At 37.0% G+C, this 20101-nt stretch overlaps 1 protein-coding gene across 2 annotated transcripts in view; it reads right to left on the bottom strand.

Moving 5' to 3' along the window:
* Positions 1 to 20101, bottom strand: part of LOC111260594 (uncharacterized) — a 121229-nt gene that overhangs the window by 31680 nt on the left and 69448 nt on the right. The window lies entirely within an intron of this gene.

Genomic DNA, 20101 nt, shown 5'->3' with positions numbered 1-20101 from the left:
CATGGGTAAATCGCAAACTAAGGCAAATAAATGAGTGGCTACCCCAGCACGAACAGCCTTTGATGGGTAAGTTGTCAGCCTCAGTATTTCACTGGCAATGTACAATTGAGGAATTTTGAAGAGCCGAAACACGATCCTGCTTAGACTCATATTTCAGTAGCGGTACTGACTGTCCATCAAGGATTCCTCATAACGATACTACTAAGAAAGCAGTGTGAAAGAGACATATACCAAACAAAAGCGCCCAGTGCCAGTGATATATATGGAGCATAATGGAACTCGTGCGTAAAGAAACGCAGTAGGCTGCACAGATTGTTTCATCGATAAGGCGAAGTGGGCCTATGGAGAGCGACAACAGCACACAATTCACAAGCCATTAGTTCTAGAACCGGCGCAGGAACCTTGGGGTTGAACACTGCGGAGCTTAAGTGTACTGGCCTATGATCAGTAGTCTTAGGAAAAATCTCAAAGGGCCAGGGAACTGGGGGCGAAGCTTGAACTTGGTTGGTAGAGGTAATAGACGTATATTTCGCAACCCAATATTTGGCACCCTAAAGGTCTTCAACTGCACGAAAACTCGCTGCCAAAAGAATGTGCGGATCGCACAGCCACCAGCAAAACTACATGCCAAAAAAGCAAGCAGGTCCACTTTAAGAACAGGTTTTCCGCGTCACCAGAAGTAACTGAATAAGCGATGACTAGCACGAAAAGTCATTGGGGACGAGACCCACATTAGTCCCTCATTTCTGGTTACAAAATGAGAAAGGCTACCAGACCCTATCGCGGTTTTGGTAATGGGAAAAAAACATCGTGGGTTTTTTGATTAACAAACTTTTCATATTGTCCTTTGCTAACTCTTATGCAGGTACTACTGATTATTTTATGTTTCTGCATTATCAAAAGCTCCGAAGTTCCGCCTCCAGTTTGGGCTTAGATTAGGCAAGGGTAGATCAAGCTGCTAGAACGATGCAGGCGTAGGCTCTGTTTTAAATAAAAAAAATGGACGGAAGCTTTATCGACAAGTTTAAAATTATATAACATATGGAGAGTAATAAGATGAGCAAATTCTATTTGATTTAGCCGGCATGAAAAAAAGGTCAACAAGCATTAGCTGGATTCAAATTTAGATTTTTTCAATTGTAAACCCATACTCAAATTCAATCCGGTACAATGAGTTTATTTCGTATCGCTATATGGTGTGCTATGTTAAAGTAATTTCCACGAAGAATATCTTTAAAGTAACGCTAGCTATACTCTGCTTTCGCTTGTTACAAGAGCCTGCTGACTTAGGTTATTTTCAGAACGAAGTTTTCGAAGTATGCTGCTCATAGGCAGTTTTAACCTCCTATAATTTACTTTTACGGTATGAAGATGGTCTTATAGAGCTCAACTGGTTATACCAATTGAATAATTGAAAATTCTAAACAGTACAGTGCGTCCATTAAAATAAACTTTAATGACGAAATTTTGAGCGTTTCTTGAAGCTTTGGGGATATTTATCTTGCCAGTGTTAACGCTGGACACCTATCCAGGTGACGCCCGCAGAGCGTTGTTTTAAAAATAGCGTGAGATTTGTTCCTTATAAATTATAACAGGGCTCCTAAGTAAAGAATTTTCAAAGAATTATTTTTTGGCAATCGCAATACACTTTAAAGCAGGATTTCCTCACGAATTGCGACTAAATGGCGAATATGCGCGGCTATTTTTCCGTGGAGGAGATACAATTTTCGGTAGCTTTTATTCATTATAATAACTTATCAAAAATATCGTTTTATTGTTCCGATTTTCATAACTCCTTTAGTTTCAGTGAACACATGAGTCTGCGGTGCGATTTTTGAAAAGTCACCGCCATGCAGCTTTTAAAAATACGTTATATATACTTTGCAACAGGCAGCTGTCAACAGAGCACGTATAATGGCAGGTATTCCTCATTTGCTCGTTCTGGTGGTCTCGATAATGTCTGGTGTACACGAAGCTCACAGAAAGGAAACACAAAAAAGATGGCCCCATCAACCTGATTCTTGGCTCCTGCCTATTCTGACGACGCTTGTGTTTCATCTGGAGGACATGTGGTAGAATCGTCAGAAGTAAGCACCCATTGTAGTGAAGCAGCAGAGTCATGCCACCGACGTATGTTTTACCCTCTACGACTGCTGTAGCGCATTACTTGATTAAACAACATCGTAATCATAACAGTACAATAGTATTAATTAAAGGCCAGAAAAAATATGAAATGTACTAGTATATTATAAATGTTTTAATATTCAACTTAAAAGTTTTAATTCGAGTACATTTAAAATTTGCCATTAATTATACATATAATGTGGTGTAGAAATATCCGTGCACTTGAGAAACTTACTAACACAACGAACAACCCAAAAAAATGGTTTAGTATTTGCTAATTTATATTTGTATTTTTTCTGTTTCTTAGCTATGCCACCAACAGAAGGTATTCGACGATGGTTTCTACAAAAATAATAATGAATATAATAATGATAATTTGTATGCAGGGAATCATTAACTAAAACTAGATATAAGCTTAAAATGGTACTAATGCTACCGCTAGGATTCAAAGCAGGTGGAATTTTTATACTTTGAATAAACACTCGTCTTAAGCATTATATTGGATCAATGTTCTCAAAAGGGAGAACAAAGGAAACCGGCTTTTACGGCGGAGTTTCGAAGCAACTCTGGGAAACGATATATACGGCATTTCAATCAATACGGATAAAATTTATTTACATGTGGTATAATGGTTCAGTAACAGGCAGATGCATATATCCAAAAATATTCATGTTAACGCGTATGTACATTCAGGCAAAAATACATTTTCATTCTTTAGCGTAGAAAACTATCGTCCTGCAGATAAGTCTACCATTGTTTTGCAGTTGAGCGATTTACGACATACTGATTATTTATCTGCGGAGTCAAGCCTTGTGCTTCATTTCTGCGAGAACATGATCCATGTTCCGCAGTACATTTCGGGTATTTGTTTCTCTTACAATAACCATTGAAAAATAAAGCCTGAAGACTTAACCGTTCTTAATGCATTTTCCTTAAAAAAGGTCGCAGAAATATTTCCAGAGTTATTACTGCGCTTAGACTTCAATTCGCTTTGATTATCATGACTGCGTTATGCGGTCATTACGATAGCGTAAATTCGTCTAGCGTGTCAGAGCATTAGCGCATCGTCTGATGGGCACTGATTTTTTTTTGAAAAATTCTAGTAAATTCGTATTGTTGGAATATAATTTATTGCCTTTAAGGATTTATTTTAAATTTTTAACCCTATTCAATTATCAAATAAATTGAAATTATTGCAACAAGCCATTTGCGCTGAATATTACCGAACGTCTATTTAATATGCCGGTAGACATTTATATTACGAAAATAAGAGATCGTAGAGACGTGGCGTCATTATTCATACTGTTTAGCATGCATTTTCTTAACTCTGATGCATAATATGCCAGCAGTTTAAAGAACACATATTTTTTTTAATCAAACACATAATTAACCTGACAAAATTAAATATACCCTGTTTATACAAATAAAAATGTGGAAACTCTGTTAACTTCAATGTGCGTTTTATAGTTTTTTTTCACATTTCGCACGTTATCGAATGTTTTGTACTAAAACTATGTTATAGCATGGCTCGCCTGTCGCTTTCTTTTATCATAAGATAGAAACTTTCCCAGTGCAATAATTTTTGGAGACAGAAAAGGCACAGAAATGCCAAAATCTGGAATTACCAGCCCATATGATCCGGTGGTAATATAATTTTACTTGGCATAGAATAGAGTTTAAGCGGAATTGTTTAGGATAATTCATAAATATCTATAAACGTGAAAGAAAGCTATTATTAAAGCGTTATTTACGTAGACATTCAGTAAAATCCTCTTTGTTTCATCCTTTTAAGAATGGGGCGGGGCACGTGGGTTCTCGTCTAAGTCACCTTGCTCATATTACGCACCTAGACAGCTACGCAAAACGTTAACGCAACGATCGCCTGTTATCCCTCCACTGCTGGCAAACTATTTGACTTCAATTGGATCGTACGTTCAGAAAGATGGGGCTGTAATCTAGCCAGTTTTCTCCTTCCTTTTCACCGCAATCGACTAGCGTTCGTCACTCGCTACCTAAACGAAGATCGTTTTTTTAATGGACCGATACAGTTTCAAACTTTGTTACATCAGCAATTACCAATCTGTGCAAAAATTGATGCAAGTTTTTGTAATAGTTTCAGATTTCTCAGTCCTCTTCTCCTTTTCGGATGTGACTGTATGGCATTACTGCAAGATCTGGCTCAATACGAACAGGTTAGGAGAACGTATTACGGTATTAATTTTTTCTTTTACTTGTGAGATATGTACTAGAAAACCAAAACGCCTTTAATATTACGCCAGAAATCAAATCTGGTCCAGCTCACATATCTTTAAGGTTAGCAAGTTACCAAACCCAACAGACGTGTCTCCATACTCAGTTTTACAGCATCTCTAAGCATAAAAAGTAACGATATCAATAAGTTGGATAGATTCCGTACTCACTGCACTTTTCCATAGGAAGACGCTAACTAAGCCTCGAGAAAATGGTTTCGTGCTGTGTTGATCTCTCGATGCGAAAAGCGGTACTGCAAGTAATTGTAACCCAACAATGAGAAAAGTGACGACACAAAAGGACCATAAGTAAAAACAAGTGAAGTCCACGATTTGCCGATATCTTTAGTGGTAGAAGCAGAAAAAGAGCAAGACCGGAGGGAAACGCCAAATTCACGCGTGGCTTCCTTCAGGTGTTGTAGTAACAAACGATGCTCAATATTAAACAGAGGTGCAAGGAGTTTAAAAAGAATTCGACAAAGTTGAAGAAGAGAACGTAAGGAAATGACCCGCGAAAACGTTCTTAAGTCTGAAAAGTCCGCATCATCTGATTTTGCAAAGGTGCAATCTTGCAAAGATAGAAGTCGTAAGCACCAAAGGAGACAGCAAAGTATTCCAAAAATAATAATGCAAATATAAGTGAAAAATATGAAAACTAAAAGGTGAATGGATAACAAAACAAAGCACGGACGCGTCAAGCCGGGCAGAACAAGCGATATCATATTATAGCCGGTGCCACAAATTAATCGACGAGAAAAAGATCTGGGAAGAAGATGTTCGGAAATGGCAAAGTCTAACAAAGGTATGGCATCCCTTGTTAAGGAGTGGTAAGGAAAGGCTTTCATGAAAACGGGGGTGGCCCATACGGAATATCTCGTGGAAAATATGTTGAAAATGATAATTAATGACCAGCCATGAACGTAAGAGGACAAATCCCTGGTGCTCGCATGCCCAAAGCTACAAAGCCCCAGGGGAATCAGATTCAAAAACTCCATTTTCTTCCGTGTAAAGAAACTGTCACAGCTAGGGATAACATCCTCGTGAAAGGCACTTGACTTTAACTCCAATGAAATATTTGTCGGGCTAGCGTTCATCTGTTAAGGGCTAGTGTTCAACGTTAAGACTGATATTATTCCCTCGATTAACCAACTTTTGGAAGAGGCTGACCGACTGCAAGGGGCAAAAAACGACTGTAACCATCCATCTGTGTGATGCCTAAACCGTATCGAAGGTAACGTGGTGGCGAACATATGCAGGGAGATGGCTAAAACGGAAACCAGACCAAGGAAAGAGAAGGAGCTGAAGTAAAGGTCGTGGGAGCCACAGTTTCAGCACAAATTGCTTCCCTAGAAGAATTTCGAGATTTTACAGAGATCATCAACCTCGGTGATTTGAGGCTTCAGATGATACAAAATATAAAAGTGAAAAACGAAGTCGTAATGAAAATCAAGGATGCTAATGGTAACTTAGCATACGAAAATAAACTAAAAAACATGCGAAACCCAAAGCTGGGAGCATGGAATCAAAGCCAGCATAAACACTCCAAGCGAAGCAGGCCCACCAAATTCAATAAATGTCGAAAGATTTAGTCCAGGACAAAATTACCACGATAGATGAGATGCGTGATAGTCTGGTGTTCTAAGAAAGCCAAAATCAACACATCTAATTTAGGAAAGACAGATTGAGGCTTCAAGTCAAATGTTTGAAGCTCCACTAAGCCGTTACCGTTTTACATTATATAATTAAAATGGATTGCTGAAACAATCGTAAAACGGTAACGGCTTAAGTGAGGAAGAGCAACTCTAACGAGATAATTGTTGGTGCAAACATGAGCTGTAATAGCTTATGTGAAGTTAGCCGTTATATACTCTACAAATCGAATTATTTATATTAATCAAGGCCAAAACAGGCTTGGGGCAAAGCCAGGTAAGTCTGTCTAGTATTCAACTAGAAGTGAGTCTCTGTCTATCCAACCTAAACGAGATTTGGGTAAAATGATCTTCTAAACTGACAGAGTTCCATCCTGGGGTGATTTGAGTGCGAGATTGTCATAAAAAGTCAAATGTATGCATCAAAATAAAGATGACCCGAACACTTCATTATTATGTACTTTGTCTAAACAGATCAACCGAAATAAACAAAAATAAAATCTAAAGCAACGTGAAAAACTATATTGAATTTGTATTATGCATGCGCCTTTAGATTTCACACCTATACAATGTGTACCTTCACTAAACGCATAATGTTTAAAACGATATAAAGACCTGTTTTCAAAATGTATAACGTTACAAGCAGAATAACTGTTGCCATATATTCAAGATGTGATTTACGTTGTGCTGTGCGCACATATTAATGAGGCACGCGAGTTGAAAAATCTGCATTAAAACTGTATTGTGTTACAAGCTATTAGATCCTGTACGACGGGATAATTGTCGGCGTTTAACGTGAAAACTTGTGCTCATACTATATAATATTACAAGTTAGTAGTCTAGTAACTCAATATAGCAGGTTGCAACATGGATAAAGGTCGATTTTTTACAAAGATTTTTTACGTATTCGCTATCACTATTTACGAGCTTCCCTCAGCCCTTTAATTTATCTATTTAGTATAGTATCCATCTATTTATCTAATGTGGTGTTGAAAAGCTCGTCAAGTCAAATTTTGAGACTCCCTTCAGTGTACAGTTAAGAATTTCATTTGCCAGTCATTGGAAACAATAATAATCTATAGGCGCCATATCTAAAGAATATAGTGAATGCAAAATAACCTCTTACTCAACTTCTTGTAGAGGGGTTTTTACGACCTTTGTCATTATCTTAGAAAAGGTTCACTTTGGCTCATTTATAGGGTCTCTTTTGTTGGATATCTCACTCTAATCGATATAACCCCGGGTCTCTACAAATGCTTAAAATACAATACAAAAAATTGTATTGTTATTTCCAAACATGCTTCTGTGTATAAGAGCCTTTTAGTCTCACCGAATAGAAATCATATTTCTTGTAACAGAGATTTGGATTAAAGTGTTTTTCCTGGAGTAAAGACACTATTTCTCGTCATCGACGATAATTCTGTGTGAGAACGTGTCATTCTGGCAGCATGTAGCTGAATGCCAGGCTACATGTTGGGAGAGAAAAAGGTCTTCTTTTTAAGTGCCTTTCGATCAAATTGTGGGATACCCTGGTTTAAGTTTTGAGAATGTCCTATAAATTCAAAGTGTTTGGTGGTAGCCTTAGGACCGCAAGCGATCCTTTAGGTTAATTCACGAATTATTTGCCGACTATCTAGCTTTCTTCAGAAGTGACTTCAAACGGTCTTTTTTGACTTCAGGCGGTCAACCGGGCCGGGATGTATTTTCTAGTTCTAAATATCATTATTGAACTCCACAAATTACTTCCTAGAAGTTTCTTGAGGCATGGAGTTCACAAATATCCCATGCTGCTTGGGTAGCCTTTCCACCTCCGCAAAAAAAAACAAAGTAAATAACAAAAGTATACTTTTTGCTTCACCTAAGACCTCGCCTGCCTGAACTCGAATTAAAATTCCGCTCATAGCATAATAAAATCACAGCGGACCCATAGGGGTGAAAGAATGGAGAAAAAAAAGAAAGGAATCTTTACAAAATGATTTTATATATGCTACAATTTACTAACTGGAGCAGGTTCTCTGACCTGTTGACCTGTTTTGCGGGTGATTAATTTTAGTAATCTGACTAGCATAACGAAGACTATAATCGGTTAGGTGCCAATAGGTATCTAGCAGCACAAAGCCTAAGAGACTGTAACAAAGTATAGCTTACACACAGGCTTCGACAGCAGGCTTCTGCATCGCAAGGGCTAACAACGCTATGAATTGTTTCAGACTCGCTCCAAGAAACGTCTACGACAGGTTTCGAACTTACACCATTATGTGTTCTTATATTTACTTGGCATTGCTACCTACATCATATATATATCATGTTATCCTTATTTTTTGTAAACGGATATTGGAGCATTCCAACAATCCTGCTGCCATGTTGCAGTTATCACGTGAGCGAATTTTAACATCTGATTTGCGTTATGCATAATTAATTTAGTTATCTCGCGGCGACTGTCAATTGCAGTAATCGTATTTTCTTGATGTAGTGAATTTCTCGCTCTGTGTCAGTAATTCCGTTACCTTAACATATTTGGTCCAGTCATTGATTATTCTGCTGAAATTAACGTACTGGTAATCTCTTTTTTATACTGTATGTATCCTACTATTTGATGAAATAACAGTACTCGATTTTAAAGCTTCCACTGTAACGCCGAACGCATTTTACTCGACTTGTACATGTTAACTTCCAACCGCATACGCTGTGCCATTGCAAGACTTATTTAACCGAGACTAAAAACCCTGTACTCTTCTACACCTATCCTCACACATTAACACGTTGTTACAGTTTCGGTATTCTGTTGTATGCAACTCGCTTTTTATTTCAGCTAGTGTATTCTCCAACCTTCACATCATTTATTTTTTATTATTCTGTAAAGCTGAAAAAACAAACAATTTTCTGATATAAGTTGTTCATAGCTGAACACATGTCGGGCAAATCGTTAATAAAAGAGTCAGCTTGCCCATATCACCATTACACGCTGTTGGAAAATGAAACTATCCCTCAAAAAAGGTAACCTCATAATGAAAGATAGTTCTTTTTTGAGAAAAGACGTTTTGAATAATTCCGACAATTCAGCCATTTTAAAATTATAAAAAATTAAATTGCAACTCGTAAAAAATTGACTCAGTTAAAGAATAGGATTTAAATGTTGAGAATATGGTTAGTATCTTATTAATTATTAACTATGTCGATTAAAATATGGAGAATTGAATGTTGTGAGTATTTTATAGAGCTTTTTATATGAACATTCTACAACCTTTTTATTATCGTTGTCGAACAAATCCAAATAAAGGTCAAGTATCCAAATTAACATCGGGCTTTATATGAGAGGAAATTTACCACTTGGATAAAAATATTTATCTAATAAGTAAATATGAATTATATGCTGGGAGAGTTGGTGTTTTATCACCCATTTCGCAAGTTAACGAAGTTCTCCAACTGGGAGAAAGAAGCTATCCACGGAAAAAGTGTTCTTAAACTCAAATGATGGTTCATTATTCATTAGTTTCCAACCAAAGACCACTATTTCAGCTGGACAAATAACGTACGAAAAATTGGGAGTTGCCATTAAATTTAGTAAGGCGCCTGTCTTGTAAAGCATACGAAAACAAACAACTTTATAGGAGACTGTTTTCACAATTCTCAACAGGTAAACCGCCAGCAGGCCACAAAAGATCACTAACTTGCCCAGCGCTATATGGAAGAAAGACTCTCTCTATTCGGTTCTATCATGTACATCTCCCACCAGGAAGAAACTTGAAAAAAATTGCTTGATGCGACTACCTTACGGGCTTAATTTGGGTCTGACAAGACCACACACATGGATGGACAAAGAGACAATTTATTCAATTTTTATAAGATAGTAGCTAATGGTTTGGTTTGGCGGCAACAGTGGTAAAAAGTTTTACAGTATTAGTAGAAGTGAATTTATTACTGCCACCGTTAATACAAGAAGGAACGGGATTTTGACCTTTTCGCCTTCTCAAAGTACTTATGAAGTACCAGGTCCCAGCAGGAGATCTGCTATCAGTTTCAAGGTTAGATCAAACGTAAGAGAATACTTACGTTTGGTTCTTCTTTGTTTGGATGACGGTAAACACTGAGCAATTAATTCATATTTGATTGTACTTACAGTGGTTCTGCTTCGAATTTAAAGTTTAAAGGTAACGGCGACCTTATTACGGAGTTCTTATTTACTTAGACTTGCTGACATGAAAGGTTTAGAGAGAAGAATGACGTGTACATAATTATCGACATGTGTATGTAGGAGAGAATATGTATGCAGACTATTTGGTCTAGTGCGGTTGAGTTACAAATTTATGACTTTCCTACCAGAGGGTTACAGAATTTATGATAGCTCAGTCTAAAACAATTTCTCGAAAGACACCTTCCAGCGTATTCAACAGGTAAAAATAGCAATTAGTATCATCTCCATTATTATATTGAAGTAGGCTGCAATCATATTAGTTTGGGATACAGTAATATTAGCCTATAGACTTACCATTCAGTCAGATTCGCCAGTGCTGGCAAAGAATGACAACTCAGGATTTCAAACTTTCTATGTAAGTAAGCTGTTCCCTCACCTACACGTCGAGATCCTTTACAGTAATGAATTTCATTATAACCTCTAATATTAAGATGAGTCGATCTATGCTCCGACAGCCAGCCTCCGGTTGAAGAGACAGCTTGAAATGGCTGTGAATTACTCAGTGGTAAGATGAAGTAATGCAAAACTGGAGGATTAAACCTTTTTTTTTTCCTATATCATAAGCGGAACAGGAGCGCAGTGTTGACCCAAAGTCAAAGCCACTACATTTTACATAACCAAGTCTGTAATCATAATCCTCCAGGTGTTCAAGCTGGAAACCCGGCGTAAACAGACACACTTGCTTTTGTAGTCACAATAAGATACCTGAATCAATGCTTAAAAACAGTATCGCACGCAAAACATTTCAGTCAAACTCAAAACAGGCGAAGGTCAACGTGTGTAATAAATATGATACTAATATTTCACATCTAGCGTAAAGTTAAATAGATCCAACGGCAATGTTCCTAGCATAATATGTAGTATTGTGGTCATATAAAATATATTATAGAATTTTTAGTATTTTTTTTACCAAATAGCAACATGAAGAGAAATTCAATATATAAATGAAACTAAGTAACGATCACATGCGCAAATTTACATATAACACTTATGCGTGTATCTATAACTGAACGGAATACATAGTTATACATAAATTATGGTCTCAGCATCAAACATGTCTTCTCTTTTTTCTTAGAAATCTGTTTAGCAACTCAGCATAACTAAAAATCAATTGATTCGACTCCCTTTACTAGGAAGTTGAGCCTTTTAAAACATTTTAATTCTAAGAAGACTCAATACATGCATTACCAGTCCCTTGAAGAATCATAGACAAAAAGTACCTCAGGTTAGTGACAATGCTTCTATTAATCCTAAGCACACTGTAATAAATAAAAGAATAAAGAATTTCTTGGTTTAGCTCACCTTTAAAAGAGCATTTTGCCAGTGGTACAATGACGTGGAAAAATGAAATTATTTTTAGCCTACAAATATGGAACTTTGTCATATTGTGCTACTTTTTGTTTCACTATATCTCAGTCATAAGTGGTTTTGTGCTAATAGCACCAACCCTTTGTTGTACTACCCACCTTATTGAAGTAATACAGGCCGCAAGTGAATCCCACACAATTATGTCGCAAAGGTAACTGTTTATTATAGACTAGTAAGAAAGTGAGGCATTTTCCTCAGCGACAATTAATGGCGCTTATTGTGGCACACGCGGATCAGTCGAAAGCAGACTGTCGCAAAGTAGCTGAATCGGTTAAAGCAATGACCGCACGAGTTAGACATCTATGTTCAAACTGCTGTTTAGATTTTCTCAGTCATTATAGTAAGTAGTGCATTCTTGTTTCTCATCCCAAATTATACTAAAGCTCTTACAGTATATTTAGGATTATACCTAGCGCCTAAGTATACAATCATTTAGTCACATTTGACAGCTCAGGTGTAAATTATGTACGTGCAGTTGCACCTGTCTTTTTCCAAAACAGCTTTTAATTGCTTTACTCGACAATTAAGCAAGTAGGTGGATTTAGTACAAAGGTTACAACTATGCATATGTTCCCTAAAAATTCGTGCATGGTGGAACCTCAAGGGAGACCATCAGAAGCGAGACTGACCCGTGTAGCGCCTCCTAAAGTGATTTGTTGCATATAAACGAAAGTGGTGAAATGCCTCGTTTTTCACTGTACAAATAAATAAGTGGGGATTCGGGTGACTTGGAGTATGGCGAGAGGTCGTAGAGTTCCCAAGACGCACCGCAGGGGATGTTGGCGGGAGCGAAGTTAGGTTATGGTCAGGGAGGCTAAATCTGCATACAAATATATTCGGCGCATCGTCCTTTCTCGCCTGTGTAAATGAATGGCCAAAACCGCTCTAAAGTGCACCCCTCACCTCACTATCGTTTTCAAAAAGGTTTAGCCATACTTTATAACCATTTTATATTTTGTATCTGATCAGTTTTCCTATCTGAAGATTGTCGCTTTTATGCCCCATTTTATTTGTAAACATCGAAAATACCACTTCAAGGATGGAAATCTGTGAAGTATGTTTGTGCCCATCTCCACCTCTAACTTCGCACGTAAGAACGAATTTGCGTGAATATCGAAGAATGAAAAAAAAATCCCACTGAGGTTTTCAGTACCAACAATAGGAAAGGTCTATATTATAACTTTATCATTGAAATTACTTCTGATATAACCAATAAATTTTATACATGCTTCAAGTAGAATTTCTTCTAGAACAACGTAAAAAGAGAAATCAAAGAGGTACCGGCCGTCAAGTGCCGACATGAGTAAGTTCGATTCACATGCTATGTTCAACACGAGTGCTATTAAACGTGGTAGATCATTATACAAAATATAAGGTAGTGACTCGCATATGCCTCACTACATATATATATATATATTTGTCAACAGATTCAAATAATTTAGTTGATCTGTCATAAGCCCCCTACAATGTCCTCACCGAACAGTATTACTCCACTGTAAAGTATTGAATGCTAGACGAATGAGTGTGATGAAGGTATGCGAACAAGCATGCCATGGCCCATCATAAAATCTTACTACAGTCTCTCCTGAGACCGCGGTGAATTTTTCTTGAGTGAAGCTGAAGTTGTTATTGATACCACTTCAAAAGGATCGCAACCACGTGTACTACTTTTATTAAACGCGTTCAATCGCCTTCGAATAAAACTACACTTGCTTCTAACACCGTCGATCTATCAAAATCAAATTTGATAATCTTATTTTGCCTCTGAATTCCTAGCACAGCTCAAAAAAATCGATAAAACGTCCTGCTTTCCTGCCAATATGCGATCAGTATGTTGCGCCACACTCACCTATTTATCTGCTATAGCACAACTAAATTTTAGGGTATTCAAGTATATGACTTGTATTTTTGCAGGCTCTCTGATGTAAGCCGCTTAAGTTAGCGTAGTTTTTTCGAAAAAATAAAAATATTGTAATAAAGAACGTTTCAAGAAGTCATAAAACGTTTCAGGATGATCGAGATAATTCAAGGCAACAAGCAAGGGATGAACATGTACACCTACAATTGAGCTTAACTGAACAGTGCAGAAAAAATGCATGCAGTACATGTATTGAATCTGGCGGGGTTTATTTTAAAAGAGAAAACTGGAATGTTTGAGGCATGTACATTTGGTACAAAACCAATTTAGTAATACACGTTTAAGTAAGTGTACAACCATCATCAGCACAGTCGTCTACTTTCTGTTTTAATAAAGCCCGATTGCCCCTACATTTATTTAGTTTAGCCATGTATATTACACCATTCCCACCAACCAAACGATTCAGCCGACGATGTAGACACTACACAATCTATCTGAACAAAGACAGTTATTTATATCTAGCTGTTTAACAAATTTTTATATAGCTAAGTCGAAAACTATAGCTTTTTCATAGTTTGGGTTTTTAAGAAAGATCTATTTTAACCTATTAATAAACAGCTATATATTATATAAACAGCTAATAAACAATCCGTTAATATTTCATTTTTATTTTAATTGTTCGGTCTTAATTATCTATTTTTTTTTTAATCATCTTGTGTGTTCGTTATTAGCACTATTTTGTGGCCCAAAATGTATTTACTGAAGAATTTGTAACATTTTAAAGATATACACCCGAAAATTTGACAGCTTTTATGAGAATGATATTATAAACCGCAAACATTTGCTACCAAACCTGCAATCAAGTAGGTCTTATGGTTACTAATTGTTTAGTAAGTACAGTTTTTACTACCTTTGTGGTAGAAGTTTCAGCTCTATAATATTAGGTATAAGTGAACACAATATTTAGCTGTTATACTCTAGCTGAAGATATTTTGGGTATGATTTGCAAGGAGATCACCTATTATTTCCATTTAAAACTTTTAACATGTTATATAAATGTTGATCCTTAAAACTGTGTCTTTCGTATCAGTAGGTATTACAGGCTGAACTTGACCAGGTGCGCATTGAAGATTACATAGTATTGTGTTGCAGTAGTCATTATCCAGTTGAATGTGCTAAATGAAACAACTGAACGTTGCCAATCCAAGACAACAAGTAAAGAGGTCCTCTTCGTACTTCGAACCCTTCCTCTTTATCCTGGTGTTTTAACAAAAAGGTGTTCTTGCTATACATTGTGAGATCGTCGACGCATCTCCATAAAAAATATCATTGCTTAACTCGTCTGAGAAATTCAATCGATTCATCGAAAAGCAGTTAGATCGGCAATAGACTTCAATGAATGCCCTGGACAAATGTCGTTGGAGGTAGTTTCTTTCAATGATACTCCTATCTCTAAAATAAACAAATTTCTAGCACTGACAGTTCCCTGAAACTAGGTATGATGAAACTAGGTAAACTGATGAGCAGACTGCCGCAACCGATATGGCTTTGAACTCCCAGCTGCCCGTTGCCGGACGCAGAATAGTGTATTTGTATCGACTAGAAAAACTCGTCGCAGTCGCACTAATGCTCATTATCAATGTGTCTAAGATTAACAACCCTGAACTCTTCAGTCGGGTTCAGCTAAAGATGTGACCTCATATGGACATCGAAGAACGCACGAATATGATAGGGGTGTTAGAAATCTATAGACATTCAGATTTTACCACGTAATTTGCACACGTGTGTTAACAATTTGAGTTGATGCATTTTTCGTGCTCATTCTCTTTAATTTTTCATTTGTGTTCACTGATGTCAATAAGTCGCATTACTTGTGCACTGTACTATGAAGTATTTTTAAACTTTTTCGAGAGTACCACAGCGTTCTCTAAACGACGATTAAGTTTGCTCTTACAGTCTCGAGAATGTTGTATATGCAAAGTTTCGATATTCGAATCTTTAAAGGCTTCCGTTCTGTGCCAAAATTGTTTTATAGTGCATCGTGGGAAGTTCGCCTTTTATCACTACGCAGTATAGTGCAGTAATACGTAGCTTACGTTATAAAACATTTTTGCACAGAACAGTTTATACAGAGCAACGCGGATTAATTGTCAGTATACACCTTGCTTAACCCAAATGCCAGGCACAATATCTTACTCTGGGGACCTCAAGCTTACGGGATATTATCGTTTTTGCCAGCAAATTCTTATCTAGTAAGTTATGTTTCGAAATTTACGTCGGCTATCACCGTTAGGCATTCCACCAGACGGCGCGCTCCTTGCACGAAACGAAGTGTGTCATGCCCTGGATAGAACCTAACCCGCAACATGTCCAGAGATAAGCATGAACAAGCCCGGAAGATTAGCATAATCTATGGAAAAAGGTATCTATGAAACTTATCTCTATATTAGGAACTGCTCAAATACACTAAATTATAAACCTGCTCTTTTTTAGCTGAAAATAGACTTTTCCTCTACACTTTTTTTCTTTTCAATAATGTATTGAAAGCTTGTTAGATCGATTTCGGTTTTTTACAGGACCACCCTACGAAAACTTTCTATGGCACAACATTCACGTTTAAGCAAATTTTTATGCTAAATCATTTTAACTACAATCCTAAATTATTCAAAATGATTTGTGGCATACCTCCTATAATGTCCAACATACACGACATACCTGGCTTAGGATGTAATAATATATATCATTGGATAAAGATAATGAAGCCACAAGACCTGCCTTTAGATAGCGAAATTGGCATATAATATTAACGGCAAGAGTCACCTAAACCTACGGGATTTAAAAAGGAGTCCACTACATTACACCCCTTTCTCAAATTAAACGAAACATAAACCATCGAAGGTAAATTATAAAATTCTTAGATGTACTCGGCTTTTTAATAAAATTCATAATCATTGGCCTTTAAAGAGATCGACTGGCCAGGTAATTTAAATTTTGGGTGTGAATCTGGAGTTCGAGTCTGGGATAGACACGTTTGTTTCGAGCTCGTGGGCAGCCGTCTGATATAATGCTAGCGCCATTCTGGATGCAAAACTCGACATGTTAATTTCTTTAAGTTTCGTGCGTGTTCATTTACGCACGGTCGCTAGTCAGTTGCTAACCACTCAGAGTGTGCCGGGGTATGTGCATGCGCGCAATTCATACACACACATACATACGCAATACGACCGTATATCCAATGAAAAAATAAAGCGCCTCACAAATACTAGTATTGGTAAATAGATTTAACTACACTTCGCCCCACTTTCATTTGCGAAGTCGATGAAGACACTTCTTGAAGTTGCCGGAAAAGATGTTGCCAGCACATACGCCATTAGTTGCTGTCAATATGGGTAGTAATAGTCAGGCTGTGTTAGGTGAACTTCTACTCACTCCGTTATAGTATTGAATTTACAATTATTATTATGTAACTATTTATGTTTAAACAATAAATATTTAAATATATAAATGTTTATATTTAAATCATAAATATGAATGAAGGAGCGGCGTGGTATGGGTGGCTAATATGTATCTCTGTAACCGTATTGTCACAGTTCCAATGAACATGCAGCTATCGTTAGTTTAAGCGAAAACAGGTGGTCACCAAAACATACTCTCACCATGCGGTTTTCTAGGTTCGTTAGAGAAAAGCCTAGACAAGTTTCAATAGAAAGAGTAATAGCACTTTATATCGGGAATGACACTCCGCCATATAAACATTTTCGCGTGTTTTAGCGTTAAAATGTTGATGGAGAAAGGGCCGCTTTCTAGATGACCATGGCCGTAATATTTCATGGTTCAGATCCAGGCTGACGTAAAGTGAAAATAGTCAGTTGCAAGGTAAAGATCTGTGCTAATAAATATAGGAAAAAAAGGAAAAGCAGGACGCCACCTCTAAAATCTCTCCTCATCACTTTACAAAAAGCTTCTGATAAACACCGTCTACTCTAGAAAGGCACATTCAGTTAAGGATATCAAAAATATTTGAACAAGATGTGTGAAATAGGTGTCCTGAATGCGTTGTAACTAAAGCGATGCAAATTTTAATAATCTTGTAAACTACTGCTAGATTCGTAACAAAGGAGATGCAAGGTATCTGTAGTCGCAGTCTAAAAAAAAGGATTAAGAGGTGCTTCGAGAAGACATGTTAAACGACAAACCAAAACATCGCCACGACGCCATCATACTTGTAGCAACTTTTAGTGGATGAAATAAGTTTAAGTAATAAGGAGAATAATAAAACCACCGTGCAGATTTCCGGGGTTACAGAGAGAATATGTAGGCTCCCAAAATCAACAACCTATCTCCGCAGGCTGGCTAATTCTCCAAAAGCGTACCTGGTCAAAACTTTGGTTTGAAACCGTCAGGTTTACACAGTAATTGCTTGTTGACTAACAAGAAATCAACAAGGACACCGAAAAACTATAACAGGTTTTTCGGTGTCCTTCTTTATTGTGCTTGTTATAACGAAGCCGAGGTTAGCTTGAGACGGTTGAAGAACTAGATCCCAAGGAATAGACGACGACGACAGATGTTTTCTTACAGAACATACAAGCTACAATAAAAACAGATACAGATGCGAAACTATTTACCATGTTTACAGATTCGTGCAACCGACACTATCCACTTCCAACCGACCAATGCATTACGACAAAAGGGTAATCAGTATATTACGCTGTCGATCTGATAAAAGTTCATTACGAGGCAAGAAAAAGCGTTTCTTCAAAATTGTATTTAGCTAAAATTTGCAACGTCGTTAGACGCTTATTCAAATCTTCTGCAGATCAAAATTTTTGAAAGCAAAAAAGATGCATAAAGAAGAGAATACAACTGAAGAAGTTACCATTTCTGTGAAAAGGCTACTTTCCGAAGATCTGCTCACCCGATTCTTTTACTTTAAATATGCGCACTTTAGGTGACGCTGAAATATTTGCCCGTTTGCGCTTTATAAGAGGAAAGAAACGGAAAAAATGGAGCACGCAAATTCATTTCCAAAGCAACCATATGCAAGGAGTGATTTAGTTCGGCTGATTTCGACATAGGAGTGAATCCGAAAGCACACAGTGACAATTACTTATGAACTATTAACGTTTTCATCCTGACATTCACTCCACAAACCAGAAGCATTTGCTAATTAATACACCTAATTCAAGAGGATGGCCATGGAATAATCTTTCTAGTCGCCTTTTATAAGAAAACTTTGACGTTTAAAACATATATGAAAGCCATTGGAAAATAAAACGCCATATTGTCAAACGATATCCAGACGACTTTCGAATACCTAGCAATGTAAAGCACTTGAGCAGAATGATGGCAATTAGCCGAGTGAACAAATCCAGCGGATTTATCATATATATTTTTACAGCATTATCCTTTATCTTAGCGTCGAGCAAAGACTTTACTCACTACAACTAATGGTACGCCTCAATGCTGCACCATCGTATTGCCATCATTTCATATAAATCCCATATTACCTGCAACTCTAAATACAATAGGCAGCTGACGCATTTCCGTATTTTAAGAAAATGTCAAAGCGGAAACTAAAAAACGAACCTTATTGAGTAATCATTTATCTAAAGTTTTCTGACACCCTCCTTTACATATATATAGTAGTGATGAGCCGGGGCAGAGTATATGTTACAGAATAATTTCAGGGACAAATAGTAGATAGGGCAAATACACATGTTATTGCAAAAATGCGACTATCAGCAAGACGACGATGACGTTAGACATTCAGCAACCAATTTCATAAACTGCTCTAAGCGCGTATTTCAGATCCGCTTACGGAACGAGAGAGTGATTCCATTGAATCAGTTACATATGTTACCGATAGTGCACGTCTATATATACATATATATGTAAAATCATACAATACTTATGCTTTACGCTATGAACTTTTTCCACTTGAGTCAGTTAATACGAGTGTTCTCTCAATTTCGGTAAATATATTTTTAGAGCGTTATGTTTAGTACTGCTGTAAAACATTGTTCGATAAATAAATACCCGATTCAAATACCCGCAGATAATTGTGTCTGACATTCGACTGAAGACAATAAGAACAGTGAGCGCCTTTTGAAGGTACTACTTCGAGCCTTTACAAAGCACTAACGAAAATTTGAATTGGAAGGAAGAGTTGGCCGCCGAAAAAAATTAGCAGATACAGTCAGTAAAATATTTGCTAGGGAAGCCTCGCGGATTGTTAATCTATAACTGACAACGTAAACAACCAAGATGACAATCTAAGTTACACGAAGAAGTTGTCTTCCAAACATATAACAAACGAGAATAAAGCTCAGGTATTGCTTTGGGACTTTATGATTTTGTCAGAAATACAATGGCTTTACGCTATAGCCGAAATGTAGGAAAGGATATAACATTATAGCAAAATTGGTAGTAAATAATATATATGCCACATGCTAGAAAAAAGAACAAACATTTTGTAACAAATATTGTTACAGAATAAGGTTAAAGTAACGCTCAAAAGAACAAAAAGGAAGCCCTTAAAACGGAAGGGTTTGATGAGTGTCGGAGCATGTTATGTAAGACATTCTATATACTGCTCATCTGATTTCGAGTAATATAATAAGTCAACAAAATAAAAAACGTTGTTCTTAAGTAGTAC

The sequence above is a fragment of the Varroa jacobsoni genome, unplaced genomic scaffold (genome assembly GCF_002532875.2).
Source record: "Varroa jacobsoni isolate VJ856 unplaced genomic scaffold, vjacob_1.0 scaffold_456, whole genome shotgun sequence".
Lineage (NCBI taxonomy): Eukaryota > Metazoa > Arthropoda > Arachnida > Mesostigmata > Varroidae > Varroa > Varroa jacobsoni.
The sequence above is the reverse complement of the archived record's forward strand: the minus strand, read 5'-3'. Positions and strand labels throughout refer to the sequence as shown.